Source organism: Calidris pugnax, unplaced genomic scaffold (assembly GCF_001431845.1).
Source record: "Calidris pugnax isolate Ruff unplaced genomic scaffold, ASM143184v1 scaffold29, whole genome shotgun sequence".
NCBI lineage: Eukaryota > Metazoa > Chordata > Aves > Charadriiformes > Scolopacidae > Calidris > Calidris pugnax.
Window position 1 is genome coordinate 682,802 of NW_015090768.1, and position 9,981 is coordinate 692,782.

The following is a 9,981-nucleotide window of genomic DNA, read 5'->3' on the forward strand; positions in this document are numbered from 1 at the left end:
AGTTTGTGTTTTTTCCAGTGATACGGTACTTTCTGTTTGAATTTCAGCAGAAACATCTTCATGCCAGCACATTAGGATTCCTGTACTTGTGGTACATCATAACCTCTGGGAATTGTGTGTGAATGACACATCGTTACTGTTGTACTGGAGGTGTTATTTCAAACCGCTATGACTAATTACTAACAAATGATGAGAATTTGAACATCAATTCCCAGTTTTTGCTCTGGGCAAACCCACTTTTCATAAATCTTCTGTGTTTTGTCTCCTGGAGGGGGTCAAATGCTGCCGGCAGTCATTGTAGTTGCTCATTCTTCTGCCTTTCCATGTACACAGGACAGCCACAGTAGGATTTCAATTAAGCATTGAAATTATGTCCCAGATTATTTAAAATAATAATTATTACATTGTTTAAATTGGTTCTTTTGTTGTTGATCCATTAGACTCACACATTTGGACCTTATGCACATGCACAAGTAGAATATCTCTGCCTGTACCCCTGATAATTATATTACTGCTTGCAGTTTCTCATTGTCATCATTGTCCATGATTGCTTCTTGACTATACTTAGTTCACCTCTTAGAGTTTACTGTCTATGCTGTAAGTCCATTCTCCTATTGTGATGCTTTCTAAAATCACTAGTCATTAAAGCTAGAAATTCTTTCCTAGATGATCCCAAGCAGGTTAAGCAAATGCAGAATTTTAATATCCCTTCTAATTTCAGTTCATAAATCTATGAAAAAGAGAAAACTGCTGCTGATTTTGTACCTGAAGACACCCATTCTTTGAATGTGTAGGTGGGAAATTGGAAGCACCAAGAGGGGATGTGGTAGTTTTGAGACTGCTGCTGTAATACTGATCGCTGTGCTGTGGGTTTATGTACTTCAGAATAGATACCAAAAAGTCAGAAAGATTTAAGAAAAAATATGATAAGGAATGATTCAAAGTCTGAAAAATATGCCTCTATGGTTATACGCTTAAAGGCAAAGGTGAGGAGTTGATCACTGCCTACCAGCAGCTACAAGGGAAAGATTTCTGATGGCAACATGACTCATTAAGGACTGGAGTACAGGGAACAATGGCAGCAGCGAAGATGCCCCCAAAAAATCTTGAAAATGTAGCAGTGACTTACCTAGCGGCATCTTAAATTCTCAGATATACAAGTTCTGTTTATTCATTTTAAATCAAGATTTTAATTTCTTTTTGGGCAAGTTTCCCATGACTTTGCATTTGGAGATTGAATTCTTGATGTCTAATAGAGGATAAGCTCACGCTGCAGCTTCTCTCTCAACTGGAGCACTAATGGAGTGTCTCTGGTTACTTAATTTCATAATGTCGGTAGGAACATATTATCGTTTAGACCTTTGTCTTTATGTCAGATGTGATTGAAATCAGTCAACCGGTTTCAAAGCTGTTCACGGTAGATAGACACGCAAATACAAACATGCCTGGTGACATAAGCCTCATTTTCTTAAAAAAACAAAACAAAACAAAAAAAAAAACAAACCAAGAGGATAAAAAATATGCTAAAGCTTAAACAGGTTGATATAGGAGGCTTTGTGGTGTTGTGGTCAGGCAATTTTATTCATATTTCAGCTTGAAAAACAGTAATTTAAAAAATTCTAGGTAAGCCAACAGAGATGTTCACTTTTAGGAGTGTAGTATCTGATTCAGTCTTTTAAAGTTCCTCTAATTTTGAATTTAGATGTACTATTTTAAAAACTGCAATTGATCTTTGCCACCTTCAGTAGAAGTTTCCATGTTACACTGGAACAAAGTTTGCTAAGATTACATCCTTTGAATCTCTCTGCATGAAGCGTACGTTCCTGTGTGTCCACACGCATATATGGAGAACTTATGCAGGAGAAATCAGAAGTGTGGGCATGGGCAAGGTATACTTGTTTGATGAATTAAGCTTATTTTGCAAGTCTACCGTATCCTAGCAGATTGCGGTTCATTTCTTGTGGTTATTTCAATTTATGTGACAGCTACAGTATCATTTTAAAATGCCAGACTGAGGCTGGAGTGTGAATATTCAAAATACGAGCTGTGCTGCTTGCTCGAGATTGGTGAGATAAATCATGTTTCATAGTGGTTGGTTTGTGGCTCTGTTTGTTCTACTGTTACGTCTCTTCTAAGACAAATTCTTTCATATTCAGGAGGATAATTGGTCTCTGATACTGCAACCGTGAGATTCCATTTCCGTTCTTGACCATAAGCGTGGCCAACGTTGACTTTAATCTCACTGTTTTATTTATGTGTTTTTCCTAATAATGTCATAACTTTATTCTTATTATTGAATCCAAGTGGCGCAGGTGCATTTTCACTGAACAACCCTGTGAGAAGCAGAGATTGATTTGTCAGGAAAGTGATCAACCTTTCTGATGGCTGGTTGATGCCCACCTCAGCCCCCCCTCCCGGATGCTGAAACCCCCCCTGGCAGCCCAAAGAAACCCCTGATATGCAAATATTGTTTCCGATAGAGCCCAGCAGCGCTGGGATTCAGGCGCCAATTATGGAAGCTCAAAAGATATTTCTTTGTACCGTTGCTCAGAGATTTACAAAGTCATTATCTGGAGATTCCTTGGGTTTTTAATCTTAATACCTGGGGAGAAAACATGCAATCCACACAGACTTCCAATCTGATATTTTATTAACGAGATTAAATGAGTAAGGTAAATTATACATGTAAATCAAATAGAGAACAGAGTATGATAATATGAAGTCACCACATTAATCAGTTTATCAGGTGGGTTTATTTGATATGCTGAGATCAGTGTTCTTCATATCCTCCATCCAGTGTGCTGCATGGAAAAAAAAAAATAATCCTCTTCCCCTCCCTTTAAAAACTCATTTCATATCATATCACTTCTCCTTTTGCTGGAGGAGAACAGACCTTGTGAATAAGGAAAGAACATTATGGAAATCTACTTGATTTTAGGAAGCTTGATATTTTCCTGCAAAACATTTTTTGTAAAGAAGCTGTTACAAAAGCTGGGGAGATAAAGGTGCTCGGGGATGGACTCTGAGCTCATCGGCTCAGAGAATCCCCTTCAGCGCCAGGACTGGGGTCACTGGGAATGGCTCGGTGCCTGACTCCTGCTGCACCCTGGGGGTCTGGCTGGCCTTGGTGCTGCCCTCAACTCTAGAAACATGAAACGGTGATGGCTCAGAGGAACATTTCCAGGGCATCCAGTACAACCTGCTGCTCAGGGCTGAGGCTGGGTCAGGCTGCTTGGGGTTATGGGCTCACAGAGGTTTCACTGGTAGGGCAGGAGGTACCCAAGGGACCCCAAGCCAGAAGGGCCAACAAGCTTTGCTGGGCAGCTAGAGGTCTTCCAGACCAACAGGAATGGTTGGTGGGGTGTGAGTATAGATCAGAAGAACTTGCTTTGATTAGCCTAAAGAATTAAAGAATAATGCTTTTAGATGAGCAATTCGAATGTGACAGGCTCTTATGTTTCCAGACAAGTAGCATGTACTTTTGAGTGTACTTTGAAAAAGAAAAACAAGAGATCCCATAATATCAAACTGGAGATGACTATGTCCCAAAGGAAAGTGTGTGTGTCATACTCTGGGACAGAAAAAAAAAAAATCATCTTTTATTTTCCTTTTTTTGTTTTCTTGGTCATAAAATAGGGGGTGGGGTTCCCTTATTGCAATAATAAGGACAGGGTTGATTATTGTAATATGGGTGGAAGTTTTTTGCCCTGCCATCAGGTCCACCCCAGGCGCGTTGATCATCAGAGAAGAAAAAGGAGAATATCCTTCCTCTTCTGTTCCCCCTGCTTTGATGTGCCATCCTTGTCCTTCCACCTCGCCAGGCACGGGAGCGTACGGTGCCTTTCTCCCAAGGTCAAAACACTTGCGTGAGATGTCGGAGGTTATTTAGACAAAATGCTCCCTGATGAATAAATGAAATCCTGACATGAAGGAATGATCTGGGCTGCTGAGCACGGATTCACAGACTGTCCTCACTTGTTAAGTTCTGACACGTAGCACATCCTGTCTTTTCCAAGTTATAAGCTCTGACTGTAACAGTGAGGGATCCCAACACAAGCCTCTGTAAAATAAAAGTGCCTTGGTTAAGAAATGTGATTTAAAATCTGATAGTTTCGGTAATGACTACTCTGCACATCTCCAGTCTGAAAAATATCAAAGGAACAACTATGGTTTGTTTTATAAGCTCGAAACACACTGCATATATAATCCTTAGGCTCATAAAATGGTCTTATATTAGCAGCGAGGATACTTGGAAAAATGTTCGTGCGTTTTCTTAACACTTAAAAAGCATTTTGTTTATAAGCATTACACCACGCTGTTAAAGTAAGTGCCTTGACTTGTCTCGAGCATAGAAAGCTGCAAATTGATGCACCACAAACTCCAGATTTCCTTCCTCTGCTCCACTTCCAGACCCAACAAGGGGAATATTTTCTCACTGCAGAAAAGTAGGCAGAAGAGTGTGTGTTTCTAGTAGGGCAGGATGCTCATGCCTCGTCACTTACCAGTTTTTTTCTGAAATTTATTTAAAGCTACCTCTTCAGATGGCAAACTCTGCTCTTTACCTTTGTGAATCAAAGAATTCCAAACAATTAAAAAACCCCATCACTTTTGAGGCATATTGGGAATATGTGTCTTTGCAGAGCTCTTCAGTCTGCAGCTTCTTGTGGATGTTTTCAAACTGCACTCACTTGTGTGTCTTAAAATAGGAAAATGTAGGCTGATCACAAGTTGACAGTATTATCTATGTATTTGGCATCAATATTAGCGAGCTTCTGTCATTTGGCAATTATTTCCATGGTATACCATATGGTGAAGAAAATGTTTTCATTCACCCACATATGACTAAACTTTTATTGATAGCCTTGTATCGTGCGCAGCCTTATTCCACCCAGGGCTGGTTGACCCAACCAAGAACCCAATGGCACACCAGCCCTTCTCTCAAGCCAAAGGGTCTAGATTTCAGGATGAGTATCCTGCATCAGCACAGCATTTCAACGCTCCTCTTGGGTTAAGATAAGCCGATTTATGAGGTGCTGGGTCGGTTCTGCTCTTCCTCTGGGGACAACAAAGAAGAAATCGTTGCACCTTTTTTTTTTTCTTTTCCTGTCAAGTTCCTGCTCAAATGATGGACAGAACGTGGAAATGACTCCTGCCTCCTGACTTTCAGTGCCTATCACTGAGTGTGTAGGGTGTCTGTCTTTCCCTGGTGGTGGTGGGGGATGCAACACAAGTCAAGTCTTCTCAGACGTGTGAGAATCCAGAGGAGTGACATTGTGAATGTCTTGTGTCTCAGAAAGGTATAATTAGAACTTGTGTTTTATAAATAGGCACCCATGGATTCGCTCCTCCTTTGAAAATTCTTTATTATATGCATTTTTCTGCTGTCTAATACGGGCTGAGCTCGTTCTGCAGCCTTGTTCTGTCAATTTAAAAACTTGAATAAGGTGATGACTTGAATCTATGGAAATTAGAGTCCATTTGTTCTGGTGCTAATAAAACTCCCTGTTTATGGCTCGTAGGTGCCGGCTTAGACGATAGCACACTGGGATTCTGCAGGTTTTTAAAGTAAGGAAATAATTTTGTGGAGTATTTTACTGAGCACTTCTGTACATAGTCACATAACAGACTGCAGAAAATGGAAAATGCATTTTATGGAGATTTCAGCATTTGCTTTCAATCCTATTAGCAAAAAAACCCCACCATAGTGCCATGAATTCTGAAGTTATCTGTGAAAGAGATACTTATTTAAAAGGAAATTTCTGTTGATTTCAATACGTGAACAAATCACGATTTCCATTATTCATGTATAAGAGATTTAACAAATAAAAAGTAGATATTGGAAAAAAGACATACTTCAACTTTTTTAAATAAAAGGTTTTGTGCTGGGCCTGTGCTTTCTGAGATTTCTCCCCTCCTCGCCTTTCCCTGCACCCACCACCCCTTTTCAAATGAAAGTTTCAGAGAATGCGTTTTGTGAAACCTTTTTGTGCTGATGATCCGGTGGGATTGATGTCAACGAGCTGTTTTACATGGCATTTCTGCAGAACCATCAGAAATTGCTCCTTGAGAACTAGAGCTGACAAATTCCTTGAGTTGTTTGTTCACATCTTGGGCAGCCCGAGACGTTTTTTGAGAACATTGAGCAATGGCTGGATGCTTCTTGGAAGAGTTTGCACTACTGCATAGCAATAAAGTGTTGTCCTTATTTATGCGCTGTTTTTGCTACAGGAGAGAAAGTCAGGAAGCAGATTCGTTACAGAATGTTACCTGAGAATGTCAATTACCCGAGAATTCCTAAGGTGGTAGAAATGTTTCCTTTTTTTGTTTTTGGTGGTTTTTTTGTTTTGTTTTGTTGGGGTTTTTTTGTTTTGGTTGGTTGGGTTTTTTTGTTTTGTTTCTTACAGATTTTCACTTGAAATTTAAAAACTAGTTTTATCTCTGAGAATGCTTTATTCGTTACCTCTAAGTAAGTTTCTACTGTTCTCTACTCATTGTAAAAATGTTTCAAAATTTCAAAGTTTCTGTGGATCTGGACACAAAACACAACTCTGAAAATTCAGTGTAGGAGGCTTTTTTTGTTCTTTTTTTGGGTTGTGTTTTTTGTTGTTGTTGTGTCCCATCTGTGTTCTGTTGTCCCTCATGTCCTTCTCTCTCTCCTGTCCAGTTTAAAATGCCTGCCATCTGTTTAGGAAGCAGAAACAAAGTTTTTATTGTCAGGGACAATATCATGACAAATCTCAGGTTGGGATTCAGGTGTTATGGCCGATGCTGGTAACCAAAGTCATTTGGCAACGAGGTGGAAATACTTGAACGCTTTCAGAAATACATGTCTCAAAAGCAAACAAATGTATATATGGAAATTGCCCATTTGATTCTCACAGAGCTCTGTGAAAAGATTTTGATTAGAGCCATTAACAAAATTACAGGACAGAAAACCATCCATCACTGCCGCGTGAAGAACGAAGCGTGAAGATTTAGAAGGCGAGATGCCTTGAAATTGCTGCTGCTGCGACTGTCGTTGGGAGCTCAAAATACAGCATGCACATTTGCACCCAATGCTGAAACATGTAGAAATAGAGCCAGTTCCCTGACCAACTCTGCTGTAGGAAGACTTAGGGGTTGGTAAGCACTGTCCAAAGTACACAGGAAAACCACAGAATGGTTTGGGTTGGAAAGGACCTTAAAGACCATCTTGTTCCAGCCCCCCAGAAAAGGAAACTAACTGGAACTCAACATGACCAGGAATTAAAAGGAACATGACTAAAACGGAAGAGTTCATGGAATACCACCAACAACCACCAGTGTGTCAGTGACAGGGGCTCTCCCTCAGCAAATTATTCCACCAAAGTCCTGTGCAGGACAGACAACCCGCCAGGGTGACAGCAGCCCACGGGTGGTGTGCTCTTCCTCTTGGCTGCTCCTTCTCCCCCTCTGGAACACTGGCGGTGGGATGCAGACCAAAAGCACCACTTCTTCAGGTGATTATTCTGGTTGTTGTTTATCCATATTTTTTCTGCTTGATGAGAGAGCAGTTACAGGAGAGTTAAACGCGCAGAAGGAAATGAAGCAAAAAGCCAAGTGTGAAGTTTGTGAATCAGTCTTAAATATTTGTGCAAACTGCTAAACCAATACTTGCAAACAACAAATGAATTTAGCTTTTCTAAATGGCTCTAAACAAAAATATGCAGTTGAATCACAAGAGATACCCCATGGCCTCACCATCACTAAGTTGGAAGTACCTGGCCCTTCCAGGTGAAACCAACATGCTAAAGTAGCCAAATGCACTTCAGAGTAAAATAGCTAATGTGGGACATTTCTGCCTCCCCTCCATGAAAATAATTCCTCTCTGTGTGTACGCGTCTGGTGTGAGATTTTTTTTTTTTTTTTTAATTTCTCTTTTTTCCCTCCCTGCAAGCTTCCTAGGCTTGGTAGGAAGTGGGGAAGATTCAAATGAAAGAATTCAGTCTCTAGAGCAACACTGATTGGCATAACTGCTATTGACTCCTGACCTGCTCTTTTTTCCCATTGATCCGTAAATAGCATGAAAGCCAGGAATATGAATCTAAAAATGAACAAAACAAAACAGAAGGCTTCATCTTGGTTATTCTTGACTGAGATTTATATGATCTGGTGCAAAATTAATAGAATGTTGATGAAGAAATGTCCTTTGTCCTTCTTATTCAAAGAGGAAATTATTTGATTGTTTGTTAAGGTCAAGTAAAACCAACATCACGTGACTCATTAAAGGTTACAGAGCTCTCCCTAAAATTAGATCTCGACTATGATATCACTTCTCTCTCTGGATGATCTGAGTACTTAATGTACCAGAACATTCAAAGGGCTGCTGACACGAGACAGCTGTGTGAAGTTTTCCACATATAAAACCCTGATTCCCACGTGGTTCCGTGTCTTTCTCCTCCCAGTACCAACGCAACGCGTTTGCAGAAGTTGATTCATAGCTTGGAAAGGTATTTCCCCCAAAGTCTAAGAAATAGCACTGGAAATCCCAAACACATTCATAAATGTTCTGCCTCAAAAATTAATAGATTTGGCAAATGTTGTCTGGCCAGCTGTAACAGAAATATTTTGTGTGTGTGTTACAGGAGGAACCACATTCCGCTCTAGACTGTGAGTCTGCAGGATGAGAGACTGATCCGATGGATCTGGACTCTCTTTTTTTTTATTATTTTTTGGTTATAAAAAGAATGGCAATATCTAGTCCGGGCCCATAGCATGGTTGAGATAAAAGGAAGAGTAAAAAGCCTTGAGAAAGAGGTGTGGGCTTTTCAGTTTGGTTTGTTTTTTTCATTTCCCCCGCACAAACCGTTTAATGTGAAAAATAGAGAAGCGGGGATTGATTTGGGGAATAGAGAAAGGGTCTATTTTTGCAGCAGAGAGGAAGAATTACAGTGTTTATTATTTTGGCTAAGCCAAAAGTCTGCTGTTAGCAGCGGGAGGGTAAGGCAACTACCAGTTATTTTGGCAGATGAAGAAAACGTCCTGGAAAAAAGAAGGAAGATGAAGCCCTTGTGATGCTCTTCTCAGGGCAATGGGGTGGAAGCCAGGCAAAGGAGATGGCTCTTTAGCTGAATGCAGCCTTGGAAGGAAGCAGTGTTGGGAAAAGCGATGGAAAGGTCTTCAGGGCCCAGTGAAGTAGGGCAGATGCTGGTATGTGGTTTGTCGTCTGTGTCTTGTCTACAAAACCTCAATGGAAATTTCTCCATGCTTTATACTCTTTCATCTGTTGCTGCTGTTGTGCTGTGTTGATGCGCATGGGTGAGCCTTTGTTGTCAGGTTGAGCTGGTTGGTTTGTACCACACACAGGATTTGGGAGAGCACTCGGAGATCTAAACACAGGATCTCAGAAGTCCAGTGTTTAGAACAGGAGACCAAGGTTTTGATGACGCTATCTGAGAATTGGGGTGGATATATATATATGCAATAGATGTTACTATACCTGAATGTGTGCGTGGGGAAGATAAGACACCACCCTGGGATCCAAAGCAGAGCCATGTTGTATGTTTGGCTGTAAGATAAGCCACTTACATTCCAGTAATCCGACTGGCAGGGGATGCATCAAAGAGGTTGTGGAGTCTCCATCTCTGGAGATATTCAAAAGCTGACTAGACATGGTTCTGGGCAACCAGCTCTAGGAGGCCCTGCTTGAGCAGGGGGGCTGGGCAGGATGACCTCTGAAGGTTCCTGCCAACTTCAACCGTACTGTAATTCTAGATAATTATAGGAAATGGCTTCTGAAGCTGCGATATTGCCACAGGTGAAACATCAGAAAAGAAATTCAGACCAAAACCACTGGGTTACTGAGATCCCTTTGGAAACATTCTGAGGTTGTGGTGTTTGGGGAACCCTTTTGACGCTGCTGACAACAGAATTTGGCGTGTGACGGTGAAAATGATGTCTGAGACCTATGCAGACAGGACATCTGCAACTCTTTGGCATGTGGTGTTTTGTGGTTGCTAACTG